This window comes from Ovis canadensis, chromosome 1 (assembly GCF_042477335.2).
Source record: "Ovis canadensis isolate MfBH-ARS-UI-01 breed Bighorn chromosome 1, ARS-UI_OviCan_v2, whole genome shotgun sequence".
NCBI lineage: Eukaryota > Metazoa > Chordata > Mammalia > Artiodactyla > Bovidae > Ovis > Ovis canadensis.
In genome coordinates, this window is record NC_091245.1 from 229,339,442 (window position 1) to 229,355,501 (window position 16,060).

Consider the following 16,060-nt stretch of genomic DNA (forward strand, 5'->3'; position numbering starts at 1 on the left):
TAATCAAACCCCTACAGAGAATATACAAGCTTTGCTAAGGTGACTTTTCAGCATACAAGCCCAAACTATTTTTTTTCTGCATTAATCTATATATACAGGTTTTTAAGAGAGTTGTTGAGCATTTTTTCAATTTATTTTTATTATAAGATGTAAAAATTCACTACTTTTGCCAAACATATATTCCCAGCATGAAGTAAAAGTAAAAATGTCTATAACCTCTAACTTAAGAGTGATGGGAAGGGAATTCCCTGGAGGTCCAGCGGTTAGGACTCTGTGCTTCCATTGCAGGGGTTTGAGCTCTGGTTGGGGAACTAAGATCCCACAAGCCATGCGGCCAAAAGAAAAGTGATGGAAGAATTTAAAGAAACTGAAAACAAGTCCTAAAATTTGCCAAAACATCAGAAAATTGAACTTGTCCAAAGAATAAGCATAATCTATAAAAAAGAAGTAAATTCCTGACCAAAATTCTGATAGACCTTACTAATATGTATTTTCCAGTTGATCTCATTTACTCATCAAGACAATCTTACAATGTAGATTGTGTTCATTATTTATTGCTGCATAAGAAATTGCCCCAAAATGTAGAAACTAAAAACAATAATCGTTTATTGTTTAATTAACCATAGATAAGACTTAGGAAAACCTGTATGGTTATGAAACTAAAATGCTGATGGATACTTTTCCTTCCATTTATTCAGATGGTGGTTTGTACAAAAATCCTCCTCAATATATACACACCCATGAAAATATATATATTTGAGAGAAGTTTTTGAGCAGTGCATGCCTGCATGCTAAGACACTCAGTCGTGTCTGACTCTTTGCAACCCTTATGGAACAGAACCTGCCAGGCTTCTCTGTTCATGGGATACTCCAGGCAAGAATACTGGAGTGGATAGCCATACCTTCCTCCAGGGGATCTTCCCCACCCAGGGATCAAACTCATGTCTCTTACATCTCCTGCATTACCACTAGCACCACCTGGGAAGCCCTTTTAAACAGTAACATTATAGTAAAAATAGAAATGTTTTCCACGTGAACAGCTTCCACCACCTGCACCCCGCCTGTTCTTACAGTGGCTGTGGATCCTTAGCCAACTGAGAACTTCATTGTTCAGTTTACTTCCCTTCTTTCCCTTGCTTTAGTTTTTTTTTCTCTATTTCCCTTATTCCTTCTTCAAATAAAACTACTTTTTAAATATTGCTTGGATTTTATAAACCCAGTCTTACTCTTGGGACATTCTACATGAATTAGCAAATAAAATGTATCCTATTTTTATCGTGACATTTTGGAGGAAATTAAAACCACACTATAACAACGACAAACAAAACCTCTGAAAAATTGCCATTATAGGCTCTTCCATAATGCAAATTAAATAGTTGACTGCAATACATAGAACATCTGCTAATTCAAATTAAAATGAATGAGGAAATAAATTGGAATTGCTTTTTCCATCTAATTATATAGAAAACTAAATGTATTATGAGCCAGATATTCAGTGTTTTAAGGCATTACCTACTAGTGAGCTTAGTACAGTAAACTGAAACAATAACTAAATAGTAATGACTGAAAGAGTTAATGACAGTGGCTGCCTAAGTGCTTAATTAACAGCTGCATAGAGCCACCCAGGAAACTCTAATTCAGTAATAACAACAAAAGGTATAAATTTATTCTAAATCCCAAGCCAGTATAGGTCATAGTTCTTTTTTCTTGAGTTGAACAATTATATGCTTTCTTGCTTTAATTACTTGTTATCAAATGTATTATCTTGGTATGCATATAGTATAAAACTGTGGAAAATTGAAGACAGAAAATAATGTTTTAAAACATCTCATTGTCAAAATTTTTGAAAATGATCATTTGAAAGCCTGCCAGAAGGATACAAAATATAATGCCATTTCTCTAAGAAAACCTGACTTCTTTCCTGTCAACATTTTTTCATTACTAAAGAAAAGAAAATCATGCTTCTTTCAATAGCATATATATCAAAATCAGAGCAAATCCCCAAAATGAGATTAGCATGACTCTAACTCCCTATGACATGAAACCTACTAAAGTATCCACATTTTTTACATTGCTTAAAATTAAATGTATTACTTAAATTATTTGAATTCATTAAAATTAAAAGAATTGCAGCTGGAATTACTTTCAATTGTACCTAATGAGAAACTTAACCAAATACTTGTTTAAACAAACTATGGTAGCTATTCTAATTAATTTTTCAAAGGAGCTATCAAAGAACCAGTTAACTTTCCACTTTAGCATTTCTTGTCTTTAGCTTTCATCCTGTGAACACATCTTGATACCAAAATAGCTCTTCCCCCACCTGTACTTACATTCCAGAAGGAATAATGAGAAGGAAGAAAGACAAGATACATGTGCCTGCTTAGACCCTTTAAAGAGAGCTTTTTAAAATATCCCACATGGTAGACATAGCTCCTAGGCCAGACCTGTACTATATGTCCTATGTCTACCCCTAGCTTCAAGAAAGTCCAATAAATCACGTTTTGAGCTATACATATTACCATCAAAAACAAATGGAGTTCTGTTAATGATGAAGAAGAGAGAAACATATCAGGTAGTGATAGCTTATGGTGAACAATGTCAGATTCGTGATCTCTGAAGGAGAGAATTTTGCTGCAGGACCAAAGATGACAGCTTCAGTCAGTCAGTTTCATGTGGCAAAAGTTTTATTACAGTGAAAAAGATATAGAGAAAGCTTCTGATGTAGACATCAGAAGGTGCCCCACTGGCTAGTCTTATCAAGGCCTTATATACTTTTTCAATTGGTTGCTAAAGGTCTTACCAGATTAGTCAGAAGTTTCCTGTTAAGAAGAAGAAACATGTCCTTCAGCAAGATACATTGTTGGTATATAATCATTAGTACAGAGCTTAAGGAAAGACATGCCCTTGAGTAAGACATGTTGTTTTGAAGGGAATGACAAGCCACGTCAGTATTCTTGCCTTGAGAACCCCATGAACAGTATGAAAAAGCAAAATGATAGGATACTGAAAGAGGAACTCGCCAGGTCAGTAGGTGCCCAATATGCTACTGGAGATCAGTGGAGAAATAACTCCAGAAAGAATGAAGGGATGAAGCCAAAGCAAAAACAATACCCAGTTGTGGATGTGACTGGTGATAGAAGCAAGGTCCGATGCTGTAAAGAGCAATATTGCATAGGAACCTGGAATGTCAGGTCCATGAATCAAGGCAAATTGGAAGTGATCAAACAAGAGATGGCAAGGGTGAACGTCGACATTCTAGGAATCAGCAAACTGAAATGGACTGGAATGGGTGATTTTAACTCAGATGACCATTATATCTACTACTGTGGACAGGAATCCCTCAGAATAAATGGAGTAGCCATCATGGTCAACAAAAGAGTCTGAAATGCAGTACTTGGATGCAATCTCAAAAACGACAGAATGATCTCTGTTTGTCTCCAAGGCAAACCGTTCAATATCACATTTTGTCCAAGTCTATGCCCCAACCAGTAACGCTGAAGAAACTGAAGTTGAACAGTTTTATGAAGACCTACAAGACCTTTTAGAACTAACACCCAAAAAGGATGTCCTTTTCATTATAGGGGACTGGAATGCAAAAGTAGGAAGTCAAGAAACACCTGGAGTAACAGGCAAATTTGGCCTTGGAATACGGAATGAAGCAGGGCAAAGACTAATAGAGTTTTGCCAAGAAAATGCACTGGTCATAGCAAACACCCTCTTCCAACAACACAAGAGAAGATGCTACACATGGGCATCACCAGAGGGTCAACACTGAAATCAGATTGATCATATTCTTTGCAGCCAAAGATGGAGCAGCTCTATACAGTCCACAAAAACAAGACCAGGAGCTGACTGTGGCTCAGATCATGAACTCCTTATTGCCAAATTCAGACTTAAATTAAAGAAAGCAGGGGAAACCACTAGACCATTCAGGTATGACCTAAATCAAATCCCTTATGATTATACAGTGGAAGTGAGAAATAGATTTAAGGGCCTAGATCTGATAGATAGAGTGCCTGATGAACTATGGAATGAGGTTTATGACATTGTACAGGAGACAGGGATCAATACCATCCCCATGGAAAAGAAATGTAAAAAAGCAAAATGGCTGTCTGCGGAGGCCTTACAAATAGCTGTGAAAAGAAAAGAGGTGAAAAGCAAAGGAGAAAAGTAAAGATATAAGCATCTGAATGCAGAGTTCCAAAGAATAGCAAGAAGAGATAAGAAAGCCTTCTTCAGCGATCAATGCAAAGAAATAGAGGAAAACAAAAGAATGGGAAAGACTAGAGACCTCTTCAGGAAAATTAGAGATACCAAGGGAACATTTCATGCAAAGATGGGCTTGATAAAGGACAGAAATGGTCTGGACCTAACAGAAGCAGAAGATATTAAGAAGAGGTGGCAAGAATACACAGAAGAACTGTACAAAAAATATCTTCACGACCCAGATAATCATGATGATGTGATCACTAATCTAGAGCCAGGCATGTTGGAATGTGAAGTCAAGTGGGCCTTAGAAAGCATCACTATGAACAAAGCTAGTGGAGGTGATGGAATTCCAGTGGAGCTGTTTCAAATCCTGAAAGATGATCCTGTGAAAGTGCTGCACTCAATATGCCAGCAAATTTGGAAAACTCAGCAGTGGCCACAGGACTGGAAAAGGTCAGTTTTCATTCCAATCCCAAAGAAAGGCAATGCCAAAGAGTGCTCAAACTACCGCACAAGTGCATTTATCTCACATGCTAGTAAAGTAATGCTCAAAATTCTCCAAGCCAGGCTTCAGCAATACGTGAACCATGAACTCCCTGATGTTCAAGCTTGTTTTAGAAAAGTCAGAGGAACCAGAGATCAAATTGCCAACATCCGTTGGATCATGGAAAAAGCAAGAGAGTTCCAGAGAAACATCTATTTCTGCTTTATTGACTATGCCAAAGCCTTTGAGTGTGTGGATCACAAACAACTGTGGAAAATTCTGAAAGGGATGGGAATACCAGACCACCTGACCTGCCTCTTGAGAAATCTGTATGCAGATCAGGAAGCAACAGTTAGAACTGGACATGGAACAACAGACTGGTTCCAAATAGGAAAAGGAGTCCATCAAGGCTGTATATTGTCACCCTGCTTATTTAACTTCTATGCAGAGTACATCATGAGAAATGCTGGACTGGAAGAAACACAAGCTGTAATCAAGATTGCCAGGAGTAATATCAATAACCTCAGATATGTAGATGACACCACCCTTATGGCAGAAAGTGAAGAGGAGCTAAAAAGCCTTTTGATGAAAGTGAACGAGGAGAGCAAAAAAGTTGGCTTAAAGCTCAACATTCAGAAAACGAAGATCATGGCATCTGGTCCCATCACTTCATGGCAAATAGATGGGGAAACAGTAGAAACAGTGTCAGACTTTATTTTGGGGGGCTCCAGAATCACTGCAGATGGTGACTGCAGCCATGAAATTAAAAGATGCTTACTCCTTGGAAGGAAAGTTATGACCAACCTCAATAGCATATTCAAAAGCAGAGACATTACTTTGCCGACTAAAGTCCATCTAGTCAAGGCTATGGTTTTTCCTGTGGTCGTGTATGGATGTGAGAGTTGGACTGTGAAGAAAGCTGAGCGCTGAAGAATTGATGCTTTTGAACTGTAGTGTTGGAGAAGACTCTTGAGAGTCCCTTGGACTGCAAGGAGATCCAACCAGTCCATTCTGAAGAAGATTAGCCCTGGGACTTCTTTGGGAGGAATGATGCTAAAGCTGAAACTCCAGTACTTTGGCCACCTCATGCGAAGAATTGACTCAGTAGGAAAGACTCTGATGTTGGGAGGGATTGGGGGCAGGAGGAGAAGGGGATGACCGAGAATGAGATGGCTGGATGGCATCATGGACTCGATGGACGTGAGTCTGAGTGAACTCCGGGAGATGGTGATGGACAGGGAGGCCTGGCATGCTGCGATTCATGCAGTCGCAAAGAGTCGGACAGGACTGAGCAACTGAACTGAACTGAACGGAACTGAATCATTATTTCTGGGCTTAAAGAAAGTTAGTCTTAAAAATTGCTGTCATAACAACTCACAGTTTAAGAAAAAACATCTTATGTGATTAAGGAATGTTAAAAAAAATAAAAAAGCTTGTCCCTTTCTCCTCCTAGGTTATCAACCTACCTAAGAATTAGCTCTTGACAACCCATGCCAGTACTCTTGCCTGGAAAATTCCATGGATGGAGGAAACTCGTAGATTACAGTCCATGGGGTCGCAAAGACAGACACAACAGAGTGACTTTACTTTTTTTTACTTTTAGGCAACTACCACTGTCTGCTAGATGGCATGAAAGAAAGAATAAGTATATCACAAAGATTGCAGAGGAAAAAAGCAAAGAGATGAAAAGTTTCAGAGAACAGGAAAAAAATGAACAGACAAAGAAGACCTGTTCAGTAATTGATATCCCTGAGTTAAAACTCAACAGGGAAAGTGTAAAAATTAAAATGTAGAAAATTTTTACTGAAAAAATACTGAACTCTGAGGATACATTGTACATAAGGGGCAAACTGTATGGATCAAGATATGCTGCAGTTAAGTTACTGAACTTGGAGAATTAAAAATATTAATGCCTTAAAAGGAATTTAAAAATATTATTCAGGCAAAACAAGTCTTTTATAAGAGAAAAAAGGATGTCGCGCTGAGTCTCAGATTTTGATAAGGCAAATATCCATGCCAGAAAGTAACAGCGTGGGCACTGTCTTCTAAGGGCTGAAAGAACGAGTCCCACAAACATTGTATCCAGCCAAGATATCACTTGGTCATAAAGCAAAGTAGCAGACATTTTCAGGTACCAAAGAACTTAGAGAATGTAGCAACCTCTAAGTTCCAGGGGCTCTGGGTGTAGCAGACTTTGATATGGTTAAGCCCTTTTGGAGGAGGTCGCCATCATCCCCACCATAGAGCTGCCAGAACTTACACAGGACTGGGAAATAGACTCTTGGAGGGCACAAACAGAACCTTGTGCACCAGGACCCAGGAGAAAGGAGCAGTGACCCCATAAGAGACTGACCCAGACTTGCCTGTGAGTGTCCAGGAGTCTCCAGCGGAGGTGTGGGTCACTGGTGGCCTGCTGCAGGGGCATGGAGTGTGGCAGACAATGCATGGGATCTTTTGAAGGAAGTCACCATTATTTTCATTACCTCCACCATAGTTTGGCCCCAGGTAGAAGGAATGATGCTAAAGCTGAAGCTCCAGTACTTTGGCCACCTCGTGCAAAGAGCTGACTCATTGGAAAAGACTCTGATGCTGGGAGGGATTGGGGGCAGGAGGAGAAGGGGACGACAGAGGATGAGATGGCTGGATGGCATCACTCACTTGATAGATGTGAGTCTGAGTGAACTCCGGGGGTTGGTGATGGACAGGGAGGCCTGGCATGCTGCGATTCATGGGGTCGCAAAAAGTCGGACACGACTGAGCAACTGAACTGACTGAACTGAAATAGCAGGGAGGGGACACAGCTCCACCCATCAACAGAAAATTGGATTAAAGATTTCTTGAGCATGGCCCTGCCCATCAGAACAAGACCCAGTTTCCCCCTCAGTCAGTCTCTCCCATCAGGAAGCTTCCATGAGCCTCTTATTTTTCTCTATCAGAGGGCAGACAGACTGAAAACCACAATCACAGAAAACTAACCAATCTATCACATGGACCACAGCCTTGTCTAACTCAGTGAAACTATGAGACACCCAAAACGGATGGGTCATGCTAAAGATGGTCCACTGGAGAAGGGAATGGCAAACCACTTCAGTATTCTTGCCTTGACAACCCCATGAACACTATGAAAAGGCGAAAATATAGGACACTGAAAGATGAATTCCCCAGGTCGGTAGGTATGCTACTGGAGATCAGTGGAGAAATAAATCCAGAAAGAATGAACAGATGGAGCCAAAGCAAAACAAACACACAGTTGCAGTTATGACTGGTGATGGAAGCAAGGTTTAATGCTGTAAAGAGCAATATTGCATAGGAACCTGGAATGTTATGTTCATGAATCAAGGCAAATTGAAAGGTCAAACAGGAGATGGCAAGAGTGTACGTCAACATTTTAGGAATCAGCGAACTAAAATGGACTAGAATGGGTGAATTTAACTCAGATGACCATTGTATCTACTACTGTGGGCAAGAATCCCTTAGAAGAAATGGAGTAGCCCTCATAGTCAACAAAAGAATCTGAAATGCAGGTACTTGGATGCAGTCTCAAAAACGACAGAATGATCTCTGTTCATTTCCAAGGCAAAAAATTCAGTGTCACGGTAATCCAAGTCTATGCCCAGACCCATTATGCTAAAGAAGCAGACATTGAACCTACAAGACCTACTAAAACTAACACCACAAAAAGATGTCCTTTTCATTATAGTGGACTGGAATACAAAAGTAGGAAGTCAAGAAACACCTGGAGTAATGGGCAAATTTGGCCTTGGAGTACAGAATGAAGCAGGGCAACGCTAATAGAGTTTTGCCAAGGGAACACAGAGGTCATAGCAAACACCCTCTTCCAGCAACACAAGAGAAGATGCTACACATGGACATCACCAGATGGTCAACACCTAAGTCAGACTGATTATATTCTTTGCAGCCAAAGATGGAGAAGCTCTATACGGTGAGCAAAAACAAGACCAGGAGCTGACTGTGGCTCAGATCATGAACTCCTTATTGGAAAATTCAGACTTAAATTGAAGAAACTGCACACAGTTCAAAAGCATCAATTCTTCAGCACTCAGCTCTCTTTATACTCCAACTCTCACATCCATACATGACTACTGGAAAAACCATAGCCTTGACTAGATGGACCTTTGTTGACAAAAGAATGTCTCTGCTTTTTAATATGGTGTCTAGGTTGGTCATAACTTTTCTTTCAAGGAGTAAGCATCTTTTAATTTCATGGCTGCAGTCACCAACTGCAGTGATTTTGGAGCACCCCAAAATAAAGTCTGCCACTGTTTTCACTGTTTCCCCATCTATTTCCCATGAAGTGATGGGACCCGATACCATGATCTTAGTGTTCTGAATGTTGAGCTTTAAGCCAACTTTTTCACTCTTCTCTTTCACTTTCATCAAGAGGCTTTTCAGTTCTTCTTAACTTTCTACCTATATAAGGGTGGTGTCATCTGCATATCTGAGGTTAAAAATCAAGATATTTCACCTGGCAATCTTGATTTCAGCTTGTGCTTCATCCAGCCCAGTGTTTCTCACGATGTACTCTGCGTATAAGTTAAATAAGCAGGGTGACAATATACAGCCTTGATGTACTCCTTTTCCTATTTGGAACCAGTCTCTTGTTCCATGTCCAGTTCTATCTGTTGCTTCCTGACCTGCATACAGGTTTCTCAAGAGGCAGGTCAGGTGGTCTGGTATTCCCATCTCTTTCAGAATTTTCCACAGTTGATTGTGATCCACACAGTCAAAGGCTGTGGCATAGTCAATAAAGCAGAAATAGATGTTTTTCTGGAACTGTCTTGCTTTTTCGATGATCCAGTGGATGTTGGCAATTTGATCTCTGGTTCCTCTGACTTCTAAATCCAGCTTGAACATCTGAAAGTTGATGGTTCCTGTATTGTTGAAGCCTGGCTTGGAGAATTTTAAGCATTACTTTACTAGCGTGTGAGATGAGCGCAGTTGTACATTAGTTTGCACGTTCTTTGGCATTGCCTCTCTTAGGGACTGGAAAGAAAACTGACTTTTTCCAGTCCTGTGGCCACTGCTGAGTTTCCCAAATTTGCTGGCATATTGAGTGTAGCACTTTCACAGCATCATCTTTTAGGATTTAAAACAGCTCAACTGGAATTCCATCACCTCCACTAGCTTTGTTTATAGTGATGCTTCCTAAGGCGCACTTGACTTCACATTCCAGGATGTCTGGTTCTAGATGAGTGATCACACCATCATGATTATCTGTGTCATGAAGATCTGTTTTGTACAGTTCTTCTGTGTATTCTTGCCACCTCTTCTTAATATCTTCTGCTTCTGTTATGTCCATACCATTTCTGTCTTTTATTGTGTCCCATCTTTGCATGAAATGTTCCCTTGGTATCTCTAATTTTCTTGAGGACATGTTTAGTCTTTCCCATTCTGTTCTTTTCCTCTATTTCTTTGCACTGCTCATTGAGGAAGGCTTTCTTATCTCTCCTTGCTATTCTTTGGAACTCTGCATTCAAATAGGTATATTTTTCCTTTTCTCCTTTGCCTTTTACCTCTCTTCTTTTCACACTTCTTTGTAAAGCCTCCTCAGACAACCATTTTGCTTTTTGCATTTCTTTTCCATGGGGAGGGCCTTGCTCCCTGCCTCCCATACAATATAACAAACCTCCTCCCATAGTTCATCAGGCACTCTGTCTATCACATCTAGTCCCTTAAATCTATTTCTCACTTCTGCTGTATAATCGTAAGGGATTTGATTTAGGTCATACCTGAATGGTCTGGTGATTTTCCCTAGTTTGTTCAATTTAGGCCTGAATTTTCCAATAAGGAGTTCATGATCCGAGCCACAGTCAGCTCCCAGTCTTGTTTTTGCTGACTGTATGGACCTTCCCCTCTTTGGCTGCAAAAAATATAATCGATGTCTTATGGGAACTAAAATGATATCTGGTTGTTTTCGTATCTCTCTCTCTGGCTTTTTATGACTGTTTCAGTCATACCATTCAGAGACATTCTACTAATTCTTTGGTGTTATTCAAGTAAAAGTAAGCACTTTTTAATAGGCTTGCTTTTATGATGTTACTCCTTTCTCTTTCCCACATGAACTGTTATATCTGTATGTGTATGTGTGCGTGTGCACACACACTTGATTTGTGGGCTTCCTAGTTGGCGCTAGTGGTAAATGACCCACCAGCCAGTGTAGGAGTTGTTAAGATTCATGGGTTCAACCACTGGATCTGGAAGGTACCTTGGAGGAGGGCATGGCAACCCACTCCAGTATTCTTGCCTGGAGAATCTCATGGACAGAGGAGCCTGGAGGGATACACTCCATAGGGTTGCAAAGAGTTGGACATGCCTGAAGCAACTGAGCACACATGCACACATGTGGTTGTATGCTGTGCATTTGTGTGTTTATCTGGGTATATTTGTGTGTATGTATTTGTGTGTGTGTGTGTACATGTATGTGAATATGTACACACATACATTCAGGTGATAGTGGAAGACAAAGACTCCCAATATTTTCAAAGCGAATTGATAGCAATAATGTTCACCAACAATAATACTGATTATTTCAGGGTAGTAAGATTCTGAGATGTTTGCTGCTTTTTACTTTAAATCTTTCTCTATTGCTTGAATAAGCAAGTGTTACTTTTAAGATGGTAAAAAAACTCTTTTCTTTAATAATTTTTTTAGAAGATAACTCTTCTTGTATTGACATAGAAATATGTCCAATATGTCAAACCATGTTATTGAGGGGACAAAGGAGTTTTGGAATAATAAATATAGGTTTATCTGATTTTTTGATAAAAATTTAGTGTGCTATTAATATAGGTGGGTCCCAAAAGATGCATAATAAATATTAAGAATGTTTATCTCTGGGAGTGGGGTTGGAATTGGGATTGGAAGTGTGTTATACATAACTTCTTGGAACAGGTAAACAAAAAAAGGGGTTATTTGTGCTCACATAAGTCCATAGATAAGCTATCTGAGGCAAGAGTGGAGGGAACCTCAAGGCTGTAGGCTCTTTCTAGCTTTGGTCCCACCATCTTCTGGGTGTGTTTTCCACACTCACAGTTATGGCTTTATTGATCCACTTCTAGGCATTGCCTCCAAATCCAGGCAGGAAAAAATGGAAAGATAGATAAAGATGTGTGCCAGATGAGTTTACCCCTTTTTCTCAGGGGGAAAAAAAAAACAAGTTTCCCAGAAGTCTTTCCTAATAAGACTTAAACTTCTATCTCATTAGCCAGAACTATGTCATGTGGACACATGTGGCTGCTAGGAAGCCTAGGAAACCTAGCTTCTCAGTTGTCACACTGTTAACCGCAAAAATAATCCAAATATTTTTACATTAAGGGAAAAGAGATATATTCTATATGCATGTCTATGTGGTTTCCACTTTTATGATATTTTATTTATTTTTTTTTACTTTTTGGCCATGCCATGCAGTTTGTAGGATCTTATTTCTCCGTTCAGAGATTGAACTTAGGCCCTCGGCAGTGAGAGCACAGAGTCCTAACCACTGGACAGCCAGGGAAGTCCCTGTTTCCACTTTTATAATAACAATGTACATAATGCAATGTGTGTGTGTGTGTGTGTGTGTGTGCGCGCGCACTTAACTTAGGGAGAATTCATATATATAAGTTAAGGGAGGACATTCCAGGTAGAGAAAATAGTCTAACTGGTTTAAAATTCTAAATAGGTGGAAAATATTTCTAATATAATTGTATGTAAATGTGTGTGCTTTTCATTTAAAAAATGAGTTGCTAAAATGACCCAAAGTGTTATAAGAGATTTCTTATACAACATAATTCACTGTGTTCAAGAATCAGTGCCCACAATAAGCTAAGAGCTGCAGAGAACCCTGCATCAGTGAAAAAGACTCCAGATTTGTACTTTTTATTCAATTTTCTTTAAAAAAAATTATTTGTAAATCAAAGCTTAAAAACAGAAAAAATTTACCTTCAATTCCTCAATGAGTAATTTTAATTTTAAAACATCCTCATTTTTCTAGTCCTTATCCTTGCATGTACATGTTTTACTAGCTGAGTGCTGAAGAATTGATGCTTTTGAACTGTGGTGTTGGAGAAGACTCTTGAGAGTCCCTTGGACTGCAAGGAGATCCAACCAGTCCATCCTAAAGGAGATCAGCCCTGGGATTTCTTTGGAGGGAATGATGCTGAAGCTGAAACTCCAGTACTTTGGCCACCTCATGCGAAGAGTTGACTCATTGGAAAAGACTCTGATGCTGGGAGGGATTGGGGGCAGGAGGAGAAGGGGACGACTGAGGATGAGATGGCTGGATGGCATCACTGACTCGAAGGATATGAGTCTGAGTGAACTCCGGGAGTTGGTGATGGACAGGGAGGCCTGGCGTGCTGCAATTCATAGGGTCTCAAAGAGTCGGACATGACTGAGCGACTGAACTGAACTGAACTGAATCTCAAGTGACTTTCTACTTGTTAACTGGAAACCAGTTACTGAAGAGAAGAATTAATGCAAATGCTTTTGTCATTTGCATAAACAAAGAGACGACATACAAAGCAGTGAGATCTGAGAGAATAAATAGTGCAAGGTATTATCTTCTCAGTGAGCTTTTTGTTTGTTTTCTATATTTGGGAGCAGTTGATTGGGGTTTTTCTGTATTTTTAAAATCATTGTCTTTTTTTTTTTTGCCACTTTATGTTTAGTTGAAGGATAATTGCTTTACCGAATTTTGTTGTTTTCTGTCAAACATCAACAAGACTCAGCCATAGGTACACCCAAGTCCCCTCCCTCCCAAACCTCCCTCCCATCTCCCTCCCCATCCCACCCTTCTAGATTGTCACAGAGCCCCTGTTTATGTTCCCTGAGTTATACAGCAAATTCCCATTGGCTATCTATTTTACATACAGTAATGTAAATTTCCATGTTACTCTCTCTGTACATCTTACCCACTCCTCCCCTCTCCCCATGTCCATAGGTCTGTTCTCTATGTTTGTTTCTCCACTGCTGCCCTGCAAATAAACTCATTAGTACCATCTTTCTAGATTCCATATATATGCATCAGTATACAATATTTATACTTAACTTTCTGACTTAGTTAATGAAAAGGGAACCCTCTTGCATTGCTGGTGAAAATGTAAATTGATGCAGCCACTGTGGAAGACGATATGGAGATTTCTCTAAAAACTAGGAATAAAACCTCCATATGACCCAGCAATCCCACTACTAGGCATATACCCTGAAGAAACCAAAATTGAAAAAGACACATGTATCCCAGTGTTCATTGCAACACTATTTACAATAGTTAGAACATGAAAGGAGAAGGCAATGGCAACCCACTCCAGTACTCTTGCCTGGGAAATCTCATGGACAAAGGAGCCTGGTAGGCTGCAGTCCATGGGGTCACGAAGGTCGGACACGACTGATGCGACTTAGCAGCAGCAACAGAACATGAAAGTAACCTAGATGTCCATCAACAGATAAATCACTGTCTTTTTAATGAAGAGTGCTTCCCAGGCATTAGACGAACGATTTCAGAAGGCGTGCCCGTGTGCATGCTGTCACTTAGTCATGGTGGACTCTGTGACCCCATAGACTGTATCCCGCCAGGCTCCTCTGTCCGTGGGATTCTCCAGGCAAGAATACTGGAGTGGATTGCCATTTCCTGCTCTAAGGGATCTTCCAGCCCCAGGGATCGAACCCATGTCTTCTGCATTGGCAGGTGGATTCTTTATCCACTGAGCCACCTGTGAAGCCCTTCAAAAGGCAAAACTCTCCAAGTAGACTGTGGGCTCTGGTTAGCAGGAAGCAGCTGCCTGAGAAGAAGAAACCACAGCCACTCAGGAGGAGCTTGAACACCCTGGAGAAGAGACAGAGCCCAGAGTTGATGGGATGATGAGGTATTGAGGTGTGAGGGATGAGTCAAAAGCCTGGGCTGGGTGCAGGATGACATGGGGATGAGGCAAGTTTCTCATCTCAAATATTGACTTCTGGAGGGAAGCAGTTCCCTACCCCCGCCCCACACCTTGTGTGTTTGGGGAAAAGGAATCAGTTCTAGAGTATGGCAAAAAGGAAAGGAGACTGGACAGAGAAAAGACCTACTAACTGCAATAACAATTTTAAAGGTCTGGAAGTTTAAAAAGAATTAAATATTATTTGCAAACTTGCAGTAATATAGGCCTTCCAAAAAATGTCAGCCCCTCTGCCCTGCTGCTTTTGGAGGTCCCTTGGTGCCTGCAGGGTGCTTTGCATTTGCTAAGTGCTCACTAAGAACATACTGCAGGACAAGATAAGGCTGATGGCCACAGCCTATTCATCCCAGGAGATATTTGGGCAAGATTTATAAGATTTCATATTTATAAGCCTGAATTTCTCTATATCATAATCCTCTCTCAGCATCCCCTGAGTCCAATTGCTCTGTCTTTACCATCTTCCAGAGAACTGGGATCCTATTGTTATCAGGAACTCTCCAACCTATAGCCCTTGGGACCTCTTTCCTTGTCAGCATTTTAATCCAAAATTTAAGCTTCATCTCTCCCACTCTGGTGGCTACACAGTACCTCTGTTCCTCACACTGATTTGGTCACTAACTGTGCTGCTCCATGTCCCCGCTGGGACACCAGCCATGGCACCCTATCATGCCAGGCTTGGGTTCAGCAGCGGAATCCATCTAACCACTGGCCTATGCACCTACAGTCCTCCAGGGATGACAGAAATAATTTTTTTCTTAACTAAAAACAACCAACTTAACAGTTTTCCATGTTTACATGCTTCTTTCTGCACTTAAACATTAACTATTGAAAAATCATGCCAGATTTTTCTAGGAGAATTTAACACCTTGCCAGTATTTCAGACTTCAGTTATGATTCATACACTCCACAGCAGTTGCATCATCTTTGTTCAATATAGTGATTATTCATGAGCACTCTTTTCCGTTACCTTTCCTCCTAATTCACACCATTAATATACCTCACGCCGCTTCACTGCTCTGCCTAGCTCTGGAGGAGGACAGGACCTCCAGGCCCTACATCACACCCAGTTTATCTAATTACCGTGTCCTAAGACATCTTCGTGAAACACAGACTTGATCATGCGATGCTCCTGATCAAAAACCTTTGATGATTTCCTGCTGTAGAAGAGCAAACCCCTGCTGCTTCTCAGTCATGCCTACCTTTTTAACACCTCCCTTTGGGTTTCATTCCACACTGCTCATCTTCAGGGCTGTCGTTCAAGGTATTCCTGGCATACTGAGTGTCTGCTAACTATAAAAGTTTTCTTGCAGCCTTCTTTTCTCAGTCTTTCCCTCCTCCATACTCCAAGAGATTTTTGAACCTCTTTTACAATGTGTCTTAGGCTGAAATTATATATGTATTGCCCAATTCCATAAGATTGAGACCAAGG